Here is a 22,167-nt window from a genome sequence, read left to right on the forward strand (position 1 = left end):
AACTAAGAGATGCTGGGCTTCCAGCCGATGTAGTAGAGACTATTCTAAGTGCTAGGGTTCCCTCCACTAGGAGAAGTTATGCCCTCAGATGGCGTGTTTTCGAAAGTTGGTGTATGGCACACCATGCAGACCCAATTCACTGCCAAATTGTTTCAGTGCTGGGGTTTCTGCAAGAGAAACTGTCCTCAGGCACATGTCCTGGTACTCTCAGAGTCTATGTGGCCGCTATTTCGGCTTGCCATGCTCTGATTGATGGGGTTTCTGTGGGAAGGCACCCTCTAGTTGCCCGCTTCATTCGTGGAGCCAAGCGGTTGAGGCCGCCCACTAGAGCGACAGTCCCTTCGTGAGACTTAGCTATAGTGCTCGAGGGTCTGGTTGACACCCCTTTCGAACCACTAGAGTCAGCGCCTCTCAGGTTTCTGACCCTAAAGATGGTAATGGCTGTTACTTCTCTGAAGAGAATTGGGGATTTGCAGGCTCTGTCAGTCTCGCCATCCTGCCTAGACTTTGCCCCTGGGCTTGTCAAAGCTATTTTGCATCCTACCCTAATTATCTTCCCAAGGTTCCATTCTCGACCATACATCCAGTTGTTCTTGAAGCCTTCTGCCCTCCGCCGTTCACGACACCGGAGCAAGAAAGACTTCACTTACTGTGTCCAGTACGTGCTCTTCAGATTTACATCCACAGCACTAGCCAGTGGCGTAAGTCGGAACAGCTTTTCATATGCTATGGGGGCCGCAACTGGGGGGCGGCTGCCACTAAGCAAACTATGTCACATTGGGTGAAGGATGCTATTGCCCTAGCCTACAAGGCGCGTGGTCAAGCTTCGCCTCTAGGAGTAAGGGCCCATTCAACCAGGGGGGTTGCATCTTCTACGGCTTTGGCAAGAGGTGTCCCCTTGCAGCAGGTGTGTGATGCGGCAGGTCCTCTCCACACACATTTGTCAGATTCTATAGTTTGGATGTCCATGCTACTCCGGGCTCGCGTGTCCTTGAGTCAACATCCCAGAGTCATGTCTGAGACCTCTTCAATGCTTATGCGCACACACTACACAACCTTGAGGGGTCCAGACACTTCCAGTGCGGTGGCGCTGGTATTCTCATTCCCATGAAACACAGCATCGAGAGTAGCTTTTGATAGGGAACGTCTCGGGTTACTTGACTGTAACCCTGTTCCCTGAAAAAGCGGGAACGAGATGCTGCACCTCAATGCTGCACTGTTGGCGTGATTGGGCGTCTCTTCAGACAAGGTTTATCCTGAGGGTATGTCCGTTTCACGTCTATTTATTACCTGCAGGTGCACGTAATCAAACAACGTCACCCACCGAGGTTATTTAAGCCAATTCTTGGCGTGTTTGGCACACTTGCTTCACAACCGGTCGAACAAAGAATGTTCTCATAAGCGTTATTGAAACGCAGCATCTCGTTGCCGCTTTTTCAAGGAACAGGGTTACAGTCAAGTAACCCGAGATGTTCAACACATTTACCTTCGATGACGATGTTGATGATTTTGAAGTATTAAAAGAGCTGTTCTCAAAATACTGTGAACCACAACTTAAGGACATGTGTGTGAGGCTTAAGGATACGTGTGTCGGGCTTAAGGACACGTGAAGGTTCTGTGGGTGGGGTTTTAGGACAAGTTCATGGCGGAATTGAGGTAGTAGAGAAGCAGGGCTGGAGGATGTAGAGTTTTGGCTTGTGGAAAAATGGAGCTGGGGCTTGAGAACATCTGGAGACAGAGCTTCTGGACATGTGGAAGCAGGGCTTGAGAAAATGTGGGTGAAGGGATTAAGGCTATGTTGAGGGGGAGCTTGAAGTAATACGGAGGCGGAGCTTAATGGTGGTGTGGCTTGAGAACCTATGTTTGTCAATGTTTATCACTCATACATATTAAGTTTACTTTTGCACCAGTGTCCAGGTTCATTGGAATCAATGACCCGTTAATTTGCAAAGGCACCGTCCATTTATCATTGTTTACAGCACCGACATTCACAGGTGCAAAACAACATTTGCAGTTGAAAGTGTTCACATCCTCAGCATTCTTTGCTGGCATTGGTCGCCTTTGTTTTTTTCTTAACTGCACCAACAGGCACATTCTCATTCATTAGGGCTGTACATGGGTTATTACGGAATGCCTTTATATGCTGCTGTGTAAGCTCACTTGCATGACAGTTTCATTCAAAGACAGTTCTGTCTCTCTGAGAAGTCTTTTCCTTTTTTTACCTTGTCAGGGAAAGGCTTGGTCACGAATCATAGACTCTTGTAAGTCTCCACAATTACACATTTGGCCTTTTAATTTTAGATCAGTCAGAAAACTGTCAAACGCTTCATCTTGTTGTTGGACTCGGAAACGGAAAACATCTCTCTTATACGTTTCTTTTTTTTTTTTTTTTTTTTTTAGGCGAACAGTGTTCGTCGAACTTCTGGAGTATTATGTCAAACTTTGCTCCGTCATCCTCATTTGCAGAAACAAATGTGTTAAATAGTTAGATGGCTTGTGGACCTGCAACAGTCAGCAGCAATGCTATTTTTCTCCAGTCCAACAGCCTGCATTTACAGCATGAATTGCTGCTTAAAAGTTCTCCAGTTACTGTCAACATTCCCAGTTAGTTTCAATCCGTCAGGCAGTTTCAAGCTGCTTTCCATCTCGCTTTTTTTTTTTTTTTTTTTTAAACAACTTAGAGACCCCACTCCTCATACCATGTTATGTTTGTCATCTTATTGCAACCCAAATAAAGAGCCTTTCACAACTTGTGAACTACTTGTATCCGTTTACTCACATGAAGGTAAACACATCATGTCACTGCTTTTCCTTCTGCCCAGACCCCGCTTAGACACTTTCCCCAACACTTCCATCTAGTGGCACACCAGACAAACAGCACTGATCTATTGCATGTTACAGCAGAGAGATGCATCAGGTGGAGGATAGGTGGAGGATGTGCTGTTGGCAGTGGGAGAGCAGGTCAGTGGTGAGAGTATATACTCTGCCTCCTGTATGAACAAAGTTGTGGTGGGGTTCATGAAGAGAGAAAATTTAGTAAACAGACTCCTTAAAAGTGGAATATGGGTCAATGGAGTTATGGTACCTGTTTCACCTTTATTTGCACCTGCTACCCAAGTCATAATCTCAAATGTGCCTCCATTTATTAAAAATGAGGTGATAATGAAGGAGTTGTCTCGCTTTTAGAAGTTCACAGGCTCCATGAGAATGATTCTGCTTGGCTGTAAAAACTTTGAAACATGTCCTGTTTTTTCATAGACGTGTCTTTTTTTTTTACATGTTTCTTAATAACCGAGATGAAACTCTCAATGACTGAACAGGCAAACATGGTTTACAGAAATATGTTTGGGAGCATGATTAGTTTACTCTGATTAGGCCACCCTGGGGCTTGAACCAGGGAGCGCTGTGCTTTGAGGTGTGTGCTCCATTAGTAGACCACTGGGTGGAGTGGGTTCAGATGGGGCAGACATGCCTACAAAGTGGTGTAGGCAAACAGTGAGAAAAATTAAACAAAAGGAGATGCCAAAATAGCATACTCCAACAAAGGACTCTTCTTTATCAAATCGGGAAAAATAAAATAGTAAAAGAGGAATGGGCCTCCAAAACGTGGAGCTCTTCTGGAAAGGTAGTTTTCACATGTGTGCATATTTACATATGTGTGTATAAAACCTGGGATATTTTTATCTTTTAGTTTTCCCTTCTTTCCAATTCTGTCTTGTTTCTCTTTTCTCTTTTCTTTCTACTTTTCCCTTTTCTTTTTCATGTTTCTTCTCCTTCTCATTTGATTCTTGTATTTCTTTTCTTCCTCGCTCTTTGTACAAGCTCAAACAAAGCCCTGACATACCATACCAGTCAACCCTCTACAAAGGTGTGACAAAGAGCAGCCTGAGAGGTTCGCCTTAAATATCCTGCCTGGCAGGTGCAAGCAATCCAGGTTAATCAGCCTGGAGGATTCTGGGCAACTGATTTCTCTGGAATGGCTGCTCTCACAGTGTGCTGCCGCCCTCTGCTGGCTGCCGGCGGTGAAGTGCAGCTCCTTACATCTACATAGACTCACAGATTGTTTGTGTCAAAACGGCTGTTTGAGTTTTTAGAAACTGCTGATCTCCTGGGAATTTCACACACAACAGTCTCTAGAGTTTACTCACAATGGTGCAATAAAGAAAAACATCCAGTGAGCAGAAGTTCTGCAGAAGGAAATGCCTTGTTGATGATAGAGAACAACAGAGAATGGCCAGATTGGTTCGAGCTGACACAAAGGCTACAGTAACTCAGATAAACACTCTGTTCAGTTGTGGTGAGCAGAAAAGCATCTCAGAATGCATAACACGTCAAAACTTGAGGCAGATGGGCTACAACAGCAGAAGACCACGTCAGGTCAAATTTGGGCCTAATTTGGAAATACATTTATGGTCATAACTTTTGAACCATTTGTCCAAAATTTAAAAGCCAGGCATCCCTGGATTCTCTGCGTCCGAGACGAGTTCATTGCATGACAGCAATTCGATTTTCCAGCATATTGGATTTTTTCAAAAACAGTTTTTTCGCTACTTCTCCTACAAATTTTGTCCAGTTGATATTCAAACCGGTTCTTCTGTAACACGCTGGAAGATGCAAAAAACAGTATGTGAGGGTGTATCTCAGCAATGCATCTACATATCATCACGATACCTGATAAGTATCTTCAGGACCATGCCCTGAAAGTTTTGTGACTGTGCCACCTTGTGGTCAAGAACTCTATCAACTTTCATTTTTTCCTTATATCATTTGATCAGTTTGTTATAAATTCCCAGTTCATTTTTCCTACACTACATGGACAAAAGTATGAGCACCCTCACCATTACACTCATATGTGCTTGTTGAACGTCTCATTCCAGATTTAGTCCCCTTTGCTGTTATAATAAGCTCCACTCTTCTGGGAAGCTTTCCACTAGATGTTGGAGCGTGGCTGTGGGGAATAAATCTGGAATGAGATGTTCAACACGTACATATGGGTGTGATGTTCAGGTGAAAATAAAAATCTCCAAAGTCCCCAAATTTCCTTCCATTACAACAATCACATTTATAACTTATCATTTAAAATCATTCCTTTTCACTTTCAAAAAATCGAATAAAATTTATCCAATTCAAGCTGAATACAGTACCAACTATTATTTTTTGCAAATAAGTTTTTGTAAATTTTTGATACACTTAATCATCTGAGCATCAAGAATATTTTTTTTTCTCAATATAAGAGTTAAAAATAAACACTGAATGAATTTCTTTTTTTTTCTTTTCTTTTTTTTAATTTTTAAGTAATAAACACACCGTTGATGAAAACTGTTACCTGTTACAATCCATTATCATGTATAAATTACATATCTCCAGGTCAAAGATCCAATGTGGTACATTACAAACAAACATTAATCTATTTTGTGAATGTCGTAGAATTCTAAAACACAATGGCTAATATTTTGTTGATATTTTTTTCACAATTTGGTCCATGAAGGGTTAAATCAATGAAACAGATCAAAATAATCCCTCTATAAATACTTATAAAATCACAAATGAGGAGTTTTCACACATTAGTTTATTGGTTTTATTCTAATCTATAAACCAGTGGTGAAACTCTGCACTAGATTTGGTTGAAACTTAAATAAACTTTTCTCCTTTTTGTTTTTAAAGGCAGTTGATAATGTTTACTCTGGAAACTCTACGTGCTGAGCGTTATTATTTCTGTAAGCTTGTAATGACTTTGCATTGCGTAAACCTTTAATCCTGTAAGTCATATCAGTGATTCTTTCACTTGAAGCCAATAAAAACAAGGCCTCAGGTGGTGAAACTGATTTAATGCACGGATACCGAACATGTTTTACATTGTGGAAGAAATTCTTATTGCAAAAGAGAACCGTGTGCGAGTTACTTTAACCTGTAAGACGTTTTTTTATGAATTATTCATTTAATGGATGGAGAATAAAGCTAATTAATTGGATTTTCTGCAAGGTTTATCATTGGGTGGTGAAATTGCACGTAAATCAACAGCACATTAAAGTGATCCACGCACAAGTCACTTTATCCTCAAATACAAATATCACATATAAATGCACAGAAGCATGTTAGAACTATGATGCATTTTATTATAAATTTATTCAGGCACTAATAAAACCAGCTGCAGTGAAACTGATCTGCGTTTGCATGGAAATGCATCATCAGGGCCTCAAAAGCGTGTTTTAGGAACAATTTGATAATTATTTCCTTTCAACCCAAGTGTTGGTTCTCAAACATTAAAGCTCCTGAAGATCTTTTTTCTGTTCAATGTTATTTTAGCAGAAATTCTGATTTTCATTTTACTGTTAAAACTGAAAATGAGAGGTCAGGTGTTAATGATCTGTAACCTTCAGGTTTAGGACATCTGTCAGCTCTGCAGTGAGAGTGTGTGTGTGTGTGTGAGAGTGTGAGAGTGTGTGTGTGTGTGTGTGTGTGTGTGACAGAGAGGTAAAGATCAGTGACTCACCCAGTTCAACATTGCCAAAGAAAATTTCTGTCAGAGAGAAGAGGACATACTGTGACATTCAGATACACACACACACACACACACACACACATGTCTAAGCACATTCCAGGGACTACACGCTGGATCCTGCAATGTGGGGACCCATAAAGACACCTGTCACTTTAAATTAAAGAAAATACATTAATAAAGCAATGTGACATTTTCCCACATTCTGGGGACAATTTCTGCTAGTCCAAACTTGTGAAGACCAGCAGACACACACACAGAACTTTTCTGGTATTTCTACAATGTAGGTACTTGAACAATCTGGGGACGAATTTTACACACAACCAGGATGCTGCTATAGTGCATATTTTTAAGACAAGATAATTGATTACGTCACATGAATAACAGGCCTTTTATTTATTTCTTTTTAAACTCAGTTTTGCCATTTGCAATTCAGTATTTTTGCACAGATCATTAGTAATTGCCTTGAAATTAAGTACTTAACACTCAAAAGTTCCAGTCAAAAATTTATAAAAAATATATAAAAAAAAAAAACTAAATGTGCATCAATAAAACCATACAATAAAATAACATTTTTCTGCTGTAATAAAAATAAACAAAAATAAATAATAAAAAAACAACAAAAAAATCTGTGCAAATAAAACCAATTGAAACCATGCAAAAAACATTTCTGGATTACAGTTTCCTTTTAAGAGCAGTGATTCTGTTCTTCACAAAGAACGTGACAGAACCAATCCCTGTGTTTCAGTGCAACAGGTTCAGCTTTTATACCTCACAATGTCTTTTTCCTCGCACTATGCAAGATTTGATGAACCTGTACAGATGTTTTTCAACCGCTTTCACTTCACTGGTCTCCTATTTCTTTTTCTTAACCACCTTAACACCTGAATAAATGCAGAACAATGTGAGTCAAAACATATAATGTCTTTCAATTCCATAAAAGCTTGCCATCAGGTTATTTATCAGACAATACCTCTGGGAACTGATGTGGTTCTGTTGCTTTCTCAGCTCAAGTTTCCTGGGCTGGCTTTGTAGATGGTTCTAAGTCCAGTTCTGCTCCAAGATCTACTTAAACACAGACCAAATGCGCTCTTTTTGAACACAGTCTAAGTAACAGAAACCCCATTCTACTACTAGTAGTACTACTACTAATAATGATAATATTATCATCATCATCATCATCATCAACAACAACTAGAAAAGTGCATTTTCTGAAGAAAATACAGAGTGATTACAGAGCTTAAAAATGGTCACTATGGTGTTACGAGGTGGTTGCTAATACAATTATACACATGTTAAGATGTTACTTACATGTGCCAAGTCATTAGGGGAGAAAAGGCTTAGCTACTACTGGCTAAACTACTGGCCAAGGGACAGATACAAGACAAATATCAGAATATCTTTTTAGCTAGTTTGCCAAACAGCATATAGGTGAATCTGAAATTAAGGGAGGAAAAAGCTCTACAGTCTACTGATGCCAAATTTGAACCTTGATACATATATATAAACAGAGACCTATGCAATAAAGACTCAAAACTGAATTATATACAGTGGCTCTACTAAATGCTGCCTTCAGTGCAGGGGACACATAGGGGATATGTAATAATTGTAATAGAGGGGAGATAACTGTAGAGATTTGTTTTCATTTTTACATTCATCAGTGTAGAAAATTAAACTGTCACAATGGATACTGACAGTTGGGGAAAAAAGCTGGGGGGGTGAGTGCTTTTCATAGGCTCTGTATATTAGGGAGTAAAGCTCACCTTCATCTAATTCATCCTCTGTTCCTGACAGATCCCTTGACAAATCTGAACTCTGAACAAGTACTGCTTCTATTAAAACAAAAATGATAATATGACTGTTTATCCTTATGTTGTTCATTACATGTCCAGTTGCCTACAATTACTACATGAACTCCATTCAACACACCATTTGGATCAATGTCAATTTCATCTAGGTTTTTTCCACTGAACTCCCCAAGTCTTCCTGTCTCTAAAGCCATCAAAATTTTGCTTGTCTTGGCCGGCTGGAGAGTGCCTTCAGGAAGTCTGTAATATTCTCTGTGTACTCTCACATCGTGCCCTAAAAAGTCAGCCAGCTGATCCAATTCTGTATTATTGAGGTTCAGAACATTTGACAGTGTTGCTATGTGTTTACGGAGCTTTGTAGATGAAAGTGCCTTTAGATTCTTTGCTCCACATTCTGTTGCAAACTAACGAAGACAATCCGATCCCCTTCGGTGTGATAGTGCTGCATGACGTGCAAACATGTAAATGTTTTCAGATGGAATTCCACATTTTTCTCTTTTTTCTTCAAGAAGCTCCATATTTTTCTGCATTATAGGTGTTAAAAGAACTGGAACCTTTCGACCTGGCTTTCCATGTATTTCAAGGCAAGTAAAATGATAGCAGAGTTTCTTTTCAAGCTCTGAAAGTGCTTACATCTTTGTGTAAGTCATGTGCTTCTGCTGGTAAATGATGTTAGAGGCATTTTTGAGACCTCACCTTCTCTTCTGTGATTGAAGAGGATAGTCTGAGCCAGAGTCACCTTTGCAAGAAGTGTCCAGTTCTTGGAGGAAGCATCTGCTGATAGTTTCTGTTTGAACTCTTCTTGCTTTTGATCAAGATACAAGCGCAGCATTTTCACATCCGCAGTAAAAGGAAGAACAAGCGGAGCATTCCACTCAACTTCTCTCTGTGTCCGTAGAGCATGTGATGAGATCAGTTCACTTCAATTCAAGGGATGGTCTTTGAAATGTGCACTTTCCTTCATCATAACCACTGGCTTTTCTGACAGCAGTGATAACATGCATAAAGTTAGCTGTCAACAAAATCCTCCATTTTACACAAAGGAGTAACTTCCCTCGCTGTAATTAACAATCTTCCAACTTCTCTCATTTTCTGTCGAATATATTCATGTTTGCCAACATCTGAACATGACATCTGACATCTGAACCCACTCTGTAGTAAAAATACTCTCCTAATCTTCTGATGTACAAGTCTGTTTTAATGGCAAGTCATGTCATGGGTGATGTTACTGAAAAGTTTCCACAGACCAGCACTAGTTCCAGGAGGTGCAGGTCCCATATAAGCACTTTGTGAAAGCACCCTGTTCTTTCCTGGTTTGGGATGGGAATGATCATTTATGCTCAGCTTACACCGTTTCATATGACGCCAGAGAAACAGTTTAGCAAAGAGTCCTTGACAGTTGCAGCAGTGCACAAAGCTGATGGAATCACAATCTTTTTGTGGCTTCTTACATGTTACAAGATCACCTTTGCCACTCTGTACAACCTCAGCATTATGTGCAAAATTCCCTCTACTCCTGAGGTGATCTAGCAAGTTTTTCCGTTCTTTTGAACCTTTTGGAAAACGTCTCCAGGTTACGTATGTAACCATGGTTCCCCGAGGGAACGAGACGCTGCGTCAAGAAACGCTATGGGAACGCCCCCGCGTGACCGCGCTCTGAATCACGTGTCTAATCCGTCCAATGGATGGGCGAGACGTCACGGGCGGGGTGACGTAGCGACCCGGAAGCATAAAAGCCCGAGCGGCGAGCCCCGCGTTAGCTTACTGGAAAATGAAGCAAGCGCCACAGGGACACCGGAAGTGTGGCACCGAGATGCAGAGTCTCATTCTCCCGGGGAACCATGGTTACATACGTAACCTGGAGACGTTCCCCTTCAGGAACTCGAGCTGCGTCACGAAACGCTATGGGAACGAGTATACCCACGCCGCCAGACTTACAAGACCCTGCCTCCAGGAGGAGGCAAGCCTAAGGCACAAGGACAGAGGAGCTGGGAGTGGCTCGGGTATCTAGGTCATAAAACCTGGCAAAGGTCAGGGGCGTGGACCATCCCGCCGTGTTGCAGATGTCCTGTAAGGACACACCTGCCAGAAAGGCCTTAGAGGCCGCCACCGCTCGGGCAGAGTGAGCCTTGACCCCCAGGGGACTGGGGAGACCAGAGGACTCGTAAGCCAGAGAAATGGATTCTACAATCCACCGGCTGAGGGTCTGCTTAGAAGCAGGAAAACCCCTCTTAGGGGGACCAAAGCAAACAAGCAACTGGTCCGCCTTTCTCCACAGGGCAGTTCTGTGGACGTACGCGTCCAGTGCTCGCACTGGACACGTACAATTGAGCTTCCGATGGTCGGGCTCCCTAAAGGGAGGAGGACAGAAAGCCTGCAGCACGACCGGCCGTGGTGCCGAGGAGGGGACTTTCGGTACGTACCCCGCTCAGGGGTACAAGAATGCTTTGGCCAAACCAGGCGCAAAGTCTAAATAGGAAGGGGCCACCGAGAGGGCCTGAAGATCCCCCACTCTCCTAAGAGAGGAAATTGCCAAGAGAAAGGCAGTTTTCAACGTCAGAAGACGGTCCGAAATCTCCTCTATGGGCTCGAAGGGGGGTTTGCAGAGAGCCTCTAAAACCACGGCCAGGTCCCACGAGGGGACCCGAGATCGAGCTGGAGGTCTGATCCTCAGCGCACCGCGGAGGAAACGTGTCACCCAGGGGTGCCTGCCCACTGACTGGCCATCGAGAGGGGCGTGGCAGGCCGCAATAGCCGCCACGTACACCTTCAGGGTGGAGTGGGTCAGTCCCGCGGAGAGGCGGGCCTGCAAGAACTCCAGCACTGTACCAACTGGGCAGTGAACAGGGTCAAGCCGGCGGTCTCCGCACCAGGAAGTGAAAAGTTTCCACTTCAGGGCGTACAGTTTCCTCGTAGAGGGAGCTCTGGACTGGAGGATGGTCTCCACAACCTCGGTTGAGAGACCGGAAGCGCGGAGTTGTGCCCCCTCAGAGGCCACACCCACAGCCTGTGAGAGGAGATCCCTCCTGATCGGAATCTCCCATGGGGAGCCGTCTAGGAGGGAAATCAGGTCCGAGAACCATACTCGGCCCGGCCAGAACGGGGCTACTAACAGTAGACGAATTCCGTCCCGGCGCACTCTCTCCAGAACTCCCGGGAGCAGAGCGACCGGAGGAAAGGCGTACAGACGCAGCCTCGGCCACGGCTGTACCATGGCATCCAGTCCAAGAGGAGCTGGATGAATCAGAGAGAACCAAAGGGGACAGTGCAACGTCTCCTGCGTCGCAAACAGATCCACCTGGGCTCTGCCGAACATACGCCATATGAGCTCCACCACCTCGGGGTGGAGTCTCCATTCCCCGGGCACCGGCCCCTGCCTCGACAGGGCGTCCGCTTCCACGTTGAGATGACCAGGGATGTAGGCCGCTCTCAATGAGAGGAGGTTCCCTTGGGACCACACAAGGATCTGGAGCGCCAGCCTGTAAAGGGGGCGCGAACGCAGACCTCCCTGGCGGTTGATGTAAGAGACCACCGTCGTGTTGTCGGTGCGCACCAACACGTGGCGGCCTCTTAGGTCTGGGAGAAAGTGTTTCAGAGCTAGAAACACGGCCAGCATCTCCAGGCGGTTGATGTGCCAAGTGAGATGGCGGCCGCTCCACAGACCACGGGCAGGACGGCCACTCATGACCGCTCCCCATCCGGTGAGGGACGCATCCGTCGCTAGCACTACGCGGCGACCAGGAGCTCCCAGGACCGGGCCCTGAGACAAGAACCCAGGTTCTCTCCACACAGCTAAGGCACAGCAGCATCGTCGCGTGACCTTGATCATGCGGAGCGGGTTTCCTCTGTTTCGGAAAAACCCCCTGGTCTTGAGCCACCACTGTAGGGGTCTCATGTGCAGCAGGCCAAACGGTATCACGTTGGACGCAGCTGCCAATAGGCCCAGCAGTCTCTGAAACTGCTTTACAGTGAGTGACCGGCCTACTTTCACTCTCGCGACCGCTGTGAGGACCGACTCGATCCGAGCAGGAGACAAACGTGCCTGCATCGTGGTCGAATCCCACACGACGGCTAGATAAGCGGTTCTCTGAGCTGGAGAAAGCACGCTTTTCTCGGCGTTTAGTCTTAACCCCAGTTCCTTCATATGGGCGAGAACGGCATCTCGATGCCGAGCCGCCATCTGCTCTGAATGAGCTAAAATCAACCAGTCGTCGATATAGTTCAGTATGCGGATGCCCTGTAGTCGCATAGGAGCCAGGGCAGCATCCACGCACTTCGTGAAGGTGCGGGGTGAGAGTGCTAGGCCGAAGGGAAGAACCCGATACTGGTAAGCTTCGCCCCCGAAAGCGAACCTCAGGAACTTCCTGTGCGGGGGAAGGATGGAGATGTGGAAATACGCATCTTTTAGGTCGATCGTGACAAACCAGTCCTCGGACCTGATCTGAGACACGACCTGAGTGACCGTAAGCATCCTGAACTTCAGTCGAGCGACTGAGAGGTTCAATTGCCGCAAGTCCAAAATGGGACGCAGCCCTCCCCCCTTCTTGGGAACAATGAAGTACCGGCTGTAGAACCCTGACTCCCTGTTGTGAGGAGGGACCACCTCGATGGCCTCCTTCCTCAGGAGAGTACGTACTTCCTGCTCCAATACCAGAGCCTGCTCGGGACCCACCACAGTGGGAAGAACCCCAGAAAAACGAGGTGGAGGCGAGCCGAATTGAATTCGGTAGCCTCTTTCTACAGTACGCAGGACCCAATGAGACACATTCGGCAGAAGTTTCCACGCTGCCAGAAAGCTCACTAAGGGAATCAGTCTCTCGAGACTGACCTCTGGTGTAATAGAAGCAGTTAGCTGGGTGCCCTGAGGCGGCGAACCGACATGGGGGAAATGAGCTAACCGCTGCGAAGGCCTCAGGAGAGGCCGCGAGCCTCCCAGACCCGCTACGTTGCCGGGCGAGAACTGGGAGAGGCGCTCGCCGGAGACCGCTGCGCCCTGAAGCACCATAGGTGGCAGGGTTGGCAGATCGACCTCCTGAGGGCACTGGGGGGACCCGGGCACCGTAAGATGAGGTGTACGCCGCGTCGCCCCAGAGGGGCCCGCCCTCGGAAGCCCTGGGCCAAAACCATCAGGGCTTCTTAGCCGCGGCCCTTCTGGACATGAGGACGGTCCTCAGATCCGCCTTAGTGCCCGAAGGGCCGGGCCCAGAGCGTCGTCGCGACTCCTGCTCCCGCCTCGGGGGAGCACGGGAGGCGACGCTCTGCTTTTGGGCCTCCCTGTAGGAGGGGGCCGTACATGGAGGGGGCCGTACACAAGCTAGAGAGCGACGGGGGAGGAACCGCTGGAACGCCGCCGCCTGAGCACGGGCCTGCTGGTATCTCTCGACGACGGAGTCTACCGCGTCGCCAAACAGGCCCGAGGGAGTAAGCGGGGCGTCCATGAGCACGACCATATCGGACAGGGTCAGCCAGAGATGCCTCTCCGCCGGTGGCGCGGAGCGACAGATCAGCGGCCCGCCTGAGCTCAGCTACCTGCTCAGACGTACTCTCCCCCTGCTCATCCAGCTCTGTAAGCAGGTCAGCCTGGTACGCCTGTAACACCGCCATGGTGTGCAGACACGCACCGGCCTGACCTGCTGCCGTGTACGCCTTGCCTACCAGCGCTGAGGTGGTCCGCAGCGGCTTGGTAGGCAACGCCGGAGCCTTCAGGGACGATGCAGCAGCAGGGGACAGATAGCTGGCTAGCGTCTGTTCAACCCTGGGCATCGCCCTGTAACCGGAGTAGTCCAGCCCCGCCACATTAGTGTAATGGGAAGACGTGGGGCTGAACAACCGGGCCGAAAATGGCCTATTCCAGGACCTCGACACCTCAGTGTGGAGGTCCGGAAAAAAGGGCAGGCTCCGGGGCGGAGGTGGCGGCCTACTGCGCAAAAAACGCTCCTCCAGTCTAGAGCCCTGAGGCTCAGGCCGTGACTCAGCGGGCCAGTCAATGCTAAGCTTAGCGACTGCCCGTGCAACCACCTCGAGCAGCTCCCCGTATTGAGGAGACTGCGGCTCAGGGTCGACGGTCTCCACATCGACCTCCTCGGAGGACGATAGGTGGAGCGCCGAGTCCGCTCCCCGGGGGGAAGAAAACGCAGAGCGTGCTTCCGAGCCCAGGGAGGGGACAGAGGACCTGGAGGGTGAGGAAGGAGAAAGGGACGGGCCCGTCTCCATTCCCTCCGCCAGGTCCATCTGCGAGCCCCACGAGCGCAACCGCCGCTCTGCCTCGGCAGAAGCGGGGCCGGCACCGCGAGGCACGCTAGTGAGGGCTCCCTCCTCAAAGAGAGCCCAGCGGGAGCGGAGAGTGCGCAGCGGTAAACGCTCACAATGTGCGCAGCCGGCTCCCTCAAGAGCCGACTGAACATGCTCCGCTCCCAAACAGGCAACGCACAGACTGTGTGTATCCCCGCCCGTAATAAATCGCGGACAGGGAGGAACACACGGCCTGAAGCGCTGCCCGCTCTCGCCCTTAGTCTTATCCTTGGCTTTAGGCATGCCAACGATAAAACACCAAAAGACAAAAATAGACAGACAATAAACACAGAGCACTTGCTGAAAACAGGAAGCTAACGCGGGGCTCGCCGCTCGGGCTTTTATGCTTCCGGGTCGCTACGTCACCCCGCCCGTGACGTCTCGCCCATCCATTGGACGGATTAGACACGTGATTCAGAGCGCGGTCACGCGGGGGCGTTCCCATAGCGTTTCGTGACGCAGCTCGAGTTCCTGAAGGGGAATTCAAAGCTTTCACAACTTCAGACTCGGTGCCATGAACCTGCTCTAAATGTCTTGCCATTTCTGATAGTGGTTTGCTGCAAAATAGACAGTACTGTTTCTTGTCATACACTCTCGCTTTACTAGCTGGCTTTGAAACTCCTCTGATTAAAACGGAACTTGATTGTTCAGGTACAACTTCAGATTCACTGGCATCTACAGCACTGGACTGACCAGTGCTAGGACTGCGTAAAGGACCTCTTTTGATCAGTGTCTTGGCTTTCCTTTCAGAAACTGAAATCGTATGACTGCAGGCACTTTCCTCTGAGCTACTATATGAAGACTCAGGGACATACTCATCTTCACTGCTTTCCACACTACTGATGGAGCAGGCATCACGGCTGCTTACCTCTTCAAGCTATAAAAGACAATATAACTTAGATATGAACACTATGTAATGACCACTGCAGTCTTCGGTTATTTTATATTCAGAAAAGTGACACTTTCTCCAATCTGAGGGGAGCTTGTTTCCACTTGTAGTTGCAGTATACAATACTATTCACCAGCAAACATTTCATCTGGCACCTGCTGAGTTTAAAAAAAAAAAAAAAAACATCAGTAGAAGACAAAATGTAATGAGACTTAAAAAAATTACATATTTAAAAATCCACTAGTGTAAAGTAAGTGAAAAAATTATTTGCCTTTTGATGACATTTTGACTTTTCTCATTAGGCCAGCAAAGCAAAGGTACATTGTATAAAACTACAAAAACAAAAGCATTTTCTTACCTGAACTAGGAATGCAGACTTCTTCTGCTGATCATCTCCAGAGGTAAGATCAGATTCCAGATGATAAAAAAGTATAAGTTGTAAAGCAAACTTAAGCAAAAATATACAAAAAACTAAAAAATATATATATAAATTTGCATAAAGCAAAAATAAACACGAAACCGTTATTTGTAGAAAAAATCATGACATTTTAAAGTAGGCATCTTGTGGGGACCTGGGGTAAAGTTTCATGTTAAACGAGAGTGTGGGGACTCGTGGGGGAGATGCACCTCTTCACTTGTCAGTGGAAATCACTCTTGCAAGCACTGGTGGACTACACTGTACATTGTGGGGACTTAACATTTACCATGTAAACAAATGCATTAAAAAGGCAGTTTTATACCTGGTCACAGAAAGTAGAATCATGCTGTGAATGTTGGGTACAATGGGGATCATCTCCAGAGGCATCATCTAACTCCAGACGATTACTGTCCGCTTCCATTCCACCTTTGGTCACCTACAATGGGCACAAGAGTTACTAATAACCTCTTTGCTAGTTCAACCACACATTCAACATACTGCGATTTAAAGAGAGATTGCAGAACACAAAATGGGCAGACAACTATGATAACTTCTGCTTTACTCCAGAAAACATGTCATCTGAGAAAAATGCCAGACTGGTCTAAGCTACCAGGAAGCTATAGTAACTCAAATAAGCACTCTTTACAACCGTGGTGAGCAGAAAAGCATCTCAGAACACACAACACATCAAACCTTGAGGTGGATGGGCTACAACAGCAGTGAACCACACTGGGTTCCACTCCTGTCAGCCAAGAACAGGAAGGCACAGACTCACCCAAACTGGACAGCTGAAGATTGGAAAAAGACTGTGATTTTATTTTTTCTAACCTTCATCTGTCCAGTTTGGGTGAGTCTGTGCCCATGATAGCCTCAGATTCTTGTTCTTGGCTGATACGTGTGGATCCCAATGTGGTCTTCTGCTGTTGTAGCTCATCTACCTCAAGGTTTGATATTTTGTGCATGCTGAAATGCTTTTCTGCTCACCACGGCTGTAAAGAGTGATTATATGAATTACTATCTCCTTCCTGGGAGTTCAAACCAATCTGGCCATTTTCCGCTGACCTCTCATCAACAAGACGTTTCCATCAGAAGTGTCACTCACTCAATGTTTTTTGAACCATTCTGTGTAAATTCTAGAGACTGTTGTGTGTGATAATTTCAGGAGATCAGCAGTTTCTTAAATACTCAAACCAGCGCTTCCAGTACCAGCAACCATGCCACAGTTAAAGTCACAGAGATCACACTTTTTCTTCATTCGGATGTTTGATGTGAACATTAAATGAAGCTCTTGACCTGTATCAGCATTATTTTATGCTTGTGCTGCTGCCACATGATTGGCTGATTAGATAACTGCATGAATGAGCAGGTATACAGGTGTTCCTAATAAAGTGGACAGTGAGTGTATATGCATAGCAAGTTTAAGGAGAAACACTGCATAAATGTCACAACTGAGGTCATGAAGTCTTTTGAGCGCCTCGTCTTGTCCCACCTCAAGGACATTACAGACCCTCTTCTGGATCCCATGCAGTTTGCCTACAGAGCCAACAGATCTGTAGACAACGCTGTAAACATGGCCCTCCACTTCATCCTCCAGCATCTGGACTCCCCAGGATCCTATGCCAGGTCACTGTTTGTGGACTTCAGCTCTGCCTTCAACACTATCATCCCATCTCTGCTCCGAGACAAGCTCTCACAGCTGAACGTGCTGGACTCATTGTGCAGGTGGATCACAGACTTCCTGACAGACAGACGGCAGTTTGTGAGGCTGGGGAAGTACGTCTCGGACTCCTGGATCATCAGCACTGGATCCCCCCAAGGCTGTGTCCTCTCTCCTCTGTTATTCTCCCTGTATACCAACACCTGCACATCTGGACACCAGTCTGTCAAACTCCTGAAGTTCGCAGATGACACCACCCTCATCGGCCTCATCTCTGATGGAGACGAGTCGGCCTACAGAAGGGAGATGGACCGTCTGGTGTCATGGTGCAGCATGAACATCCTGGAGCTCAACGCTCTCAAGACAGCGGAGATGATAGTGGATTTCAGGGAAGGATCCAGACCCCCACCCACCCGTCATCCTCTGTGGCACTCCGGTGACCTCTGTTGAGTCCTTCCGCTTCCTGGGAACCACCATCACCCAGGAGCTCAAGTGGGAGCAGAACATCAGCTCCCTCATCAAGAAGTCTCAGCAGAGGCTGTACTTCTTGCGGCAGCTGAAGAAGTTCCACCTCCCCGTGAAGATGATGGTCAACTTCTACACTGCCATCATCGAATCTATTCTCACTTCCTCCATCACAGTCTGGTTTGCTGCTGCCACGGCCAGGGACAAGGCCAAGCTGCAGCGCGTCATCCACTCCGCTGAGAAGGTGATCGGCTGCAGCCTCCCATCACTCCAGGACTTGTACGTCTCCAGGACCCGGAGACGTGGAGCCAGGATTGCAGCCGACCCCTCTCACCCCGGACATGTACTCTTCCAGCCTCTCCCCTCTAGCAAGAGGCTCCGGTCCATCAGGACCAGGACCTCACGCCACAAGAACAGCTTCTTCCCCGCTGCAGTCAGCCTGCTGAACAGCGCCCCAATTCCCCCCAGGTGACCCCCCAACCTACTGACAGTCACTCTCCCCTCTGAAGCTGCAATACTATCTCCCATGTACACTCACTTTTTCTGTACATTACTATTTATATTTTTAATTTAATTTATTCTATCTTGTCTGCTGTCTACATATTTCATATTTATATATAGCATGTTCATCTTGCACCATGGTCTCTGCACTTCAGTATTTTCTTTACCCTTGTTATTGTGTTTTATTTTTGTATTCTTCATTTCATCTCCCCCTTGACCTTATATCTTTGAGTCTGTGTTTGCACCTGACATCAAGACAAATTCCTAGTACTGTAGAGTGTCCTTTACTGTACCTGGCAATAAATTGTTTCTGAGTCTGATACGAGAACAGAATACACTCCTTTGCCGATACTGGCAGAGTACACTGTGCAGACTTAGCATTTACTGTGTGAAACACGCATGAATTAAATTAGTTTACTTACCTGGATGCGGGAAGCAGATTTGTGCTGTGAATGTTGGGTGCAATGGGGATCATCTCCAGAGGTTCCCTCGACTCCAGACGATTAGTGTCTGTGTCCATTCCACATTCTGTCACCTGATACGATCACAGTCACTATTAAACATACATTCACTATTTGGCATCTAATTATCCACAATTGCTAAAAGAAGTAACATTCTTACTTTACTCCTCCAGGGACAATCACCATCTCCGTAATTATATGTGATCTCCTCTCCAGGTGTTATTTCTCTTAAAGCAAAAAGGCACAAATGGGGCCTTCCTTTCACAATGCTTCTCTTCATTCTGCAGTTGGGGTTGATGTGGTCATCATTAACCAGCCTTCCAACAGTGCCATCATCCCTTCCAGCATCAGTACTGAATCTGAACAAACAGAAGACAGCTATTTATCAAAAAAATTCATATTTTAGTGGTATACTTGTAGAATTAAAACCTTAAAAAAACAGACATTAAATGCTTTGCAGTTATTTCATTTGGTCAAAATGTGACTGAATTTAAAGGTAATGCGAATCTAATCCAGGTGCGACTTGAACCAAAAACTGCAGAAGGACTTTAATTCTAAAGGACTGGCGCTGTGCTGCATTTCTGATGATAATAAAAGCTAGCTAATTCGTTTTTCTGATAAAACGGACATTATCGTTAAACGTGAATCAGAAACGAGGTGAATCTCTCACACACTAAACTGTGAACGTGTCTTTAAACATGGCGTCGGTGCTGCCCAAACCCCCGCGCGCGGGATATTCAGCGTTAGCTTTCTCAGGATGTAAATGTTAACGAGTCGCAGTAATAAACTGTTTCAAATCTAACAGCAGGTTATCGAGCAGATCTCTCCTCAGACCTTCTCTAAGTACAGAGCAGTGAGTGAAAACTTCTTTCACGGCAAAACATTTCGTTCGACATTTAAATAATCCACACCTCAAACCGTACAGACCATCGAAATAAATAATATTTTCCTTTATAAACACGTTTATAAAGGAAAATATAAACGCGTACTCACGTCCAGAATTTTCCGCCAGAGGAAGTGGAACATAAATCCTTTCAGGGTGTTGTGGTAAACTCTCTGTCTGCTTTGACTTTCCTCAGAGTTGATCAGGTCTCCTCTGGACTCCAGCACGATCTCTCCTTTAGCGAAGTCCGACACGGTAAACACTCCCCTGCCTCGTTTAGGAATAGCACAGTGCGCTAACTAAACCCACTATTTTATCAAGGCTAAGTGCAAATGAATTTATCTGGTTTGCTCACCTTTAAATGCATCAGTGTGTTTTACATCAAGCCCTGCTTTGTCACGACAGGCGATAAAGTGAAAAATAGCGTCATTTGTTCTCTTCCTCCGACTCATTCTCGAAACCATGCTTTCACCTTTATTACACTTTTCACCAACTGCACCGATTCTGAAGTCATCTCTATGGAAAATGAGTTATATGTACACTGTCTAGCATTAGCAAAATAAAGGGCCTGATATATGGAGACAGATTAAATGCCTCGTCAGAGCTGAACTAACTAACAATGTAGAATAACTGCTAGCTACTTACTGAGATTACTCCACTATGGAAACCATAATTTTAAATTTTCCATACTATAAAGGGTTTATACTCTAACACAGTTTAATAAAGTATTTTAGTGGTATAAGCTTTTAAAACCTTTGGTTTCATGGTGAAAGTTAACTCACATAGACTTTGGATGCTGTGCTAGTTCAGCAAACTCCACCTGTGACTAGTAAAATGAGGCATTCAACAAAGTACTACCTCATTGGCTCAAAGTTCCAGTAATTTCTTCCCCTTTCAACCAATCAGAGTTCAGCATTGCTGTACTACGTATTCAAGTGTGCGAGCGCAGTTGTTTTTACAGTCTTTAGCCAGAGGGGGCGTGTACACACCTGAGGCAACTCCCGCCTACGCACACACACACTATTCTCAGGTATGTGTCAATGGGAAGCTGAAAGCTATCAGGAACAATCCTTCTCATCCTCTCTATGCTGAGCTGAGGAGCCTCAGGAGCACGTTCAGCCACAGATTCATCCAGCCACGTGCCTCAAAACATCTGGGGGCCTCTTTCATTCCATCAGACATCAGACTCCACAATGCAACAATACCCAGTACCTCCTACTCCACTGACTGAGTCCCACAAACACACCTTCAACAGTTAACTGTCATTCCACAAATACTGCACAGGTATATAAATACCAAGGATACTGCACATATACATACACAAATAGAACTCTAGCATACACATGTACATACACACAGATCTATTTTATTGTTTCTATTATTTCTATTATTTCTATTGTATAGGTATTTATGGAAAATCCTTTTGTTTGTTCTTTTAAAATAACACAGTGCTCAAGGAGGGCTCAAGGAGTGAATACTGAATGTTAAAAATGTTCAAGAAATGTCCAAGAAATGTTCATCAACTAAATTAAAATAAAATCAGAGGTCATTTTATTTGGCCCATCTTGGGATTTTTTAAATAACATCTTGTTGGTGTTACTTTGGGTCATTGTCCTGTTGTAGGATGAAACTGGCTGCAGTCAATCGCAGTCCACAGGCTATGGGATGGAGTTGCAAACTGGAGTGATAACCTTTCTTGTTTAAGTCCTTTCCTGTAGTGTAAGAGATCAAAGGTGCTGGCTGTGCATTTGTTGTGATTTCACTATATGTTAATTATGTTACTAAAACAAACTTTCTGAGTTTTTCTACAGTTTTGTTTAGCTCAGGGAACAGACAGAGTCTCAATATGTTGGAACCTGAGTGACGACTCAGTGCAGCTAGCAGACGCTCGGTTTAGCCTGCTTGTCTGCTCCCTGGCCTTGGCTCTGGATTGTCACTGATTAACTAGGCCTGTTCTGAGACTATGTGCTATGCTGCAGGAAGTGAAAGAAAAACAGAGATTATAATGTCACAGAGAAATTACAAACCCAAAATTAAAATATTAAATGTCGTGAAATTATTATTATTATTATTATTATTATTATTAATAATAATAATAATAATAATAATAATAATAACAATAACAATAATAATAATAATAAATGTTTTAATCTGTTATTTTAAATGTTTTAACTGTTAAATTATTAGGTTTTTCAAAATTTCTACTGAAATGCTGACAATAAGAAATAAGGTTTTCTTCTGGAAATAACTTAATGTGACCCTCAGATAAGAAAAGGAGGAAGTGGCATGAACTGG

General features: G+C 45.4%; 1 long non-coding RNA gene and 1 pseudogene across 1 annotated transcript; both read right to left on the reverse strand.

The window, feature by feature from the left end:
* Positions 1–5,821: 5,821 nt before the first annotated feature.
* On the reverse strand, positions 5,822–9,267 carry LOC128317252 (uncharacterized). Its single transcript, XR_008300798.1, has 3 exons — positions 8,263–9,267; positions 7,473–7,564; positions 5,822–7,383 (listed from the first exon to the last, which is right to left on the reverse strand). It is a non-coding gene; the product is annotated as an uncharacterized LOC128317252 (long non-coding RNA).
* Positions 9,268–9,308: 41 nt separating this feature from the next.
* On the reverse strand, positions 9,309–12,273 carry LOC128317249 (uncharacterized; annotated as a pseudogene).
* Positions 12,274–22,167: the final 9,894 nt, after the last annotated feature.

This window comes from Pangasianodon hypophthalmus, chromosome 23, assembly GCF_027358585.1.
Source record: "Pangasianodon hypophthalmus isolate fPanHyp1 chromosome 23, fPanHyp1.pri, whole genome shotgun sequence".
NCBI classification, from domain to species: Eukaryota; Metazoa; Chordata; class Actinopteri; order Siluriformes; family Pangasiidae; genus Pangasianodon; species Pangasianodon hypophthalmus.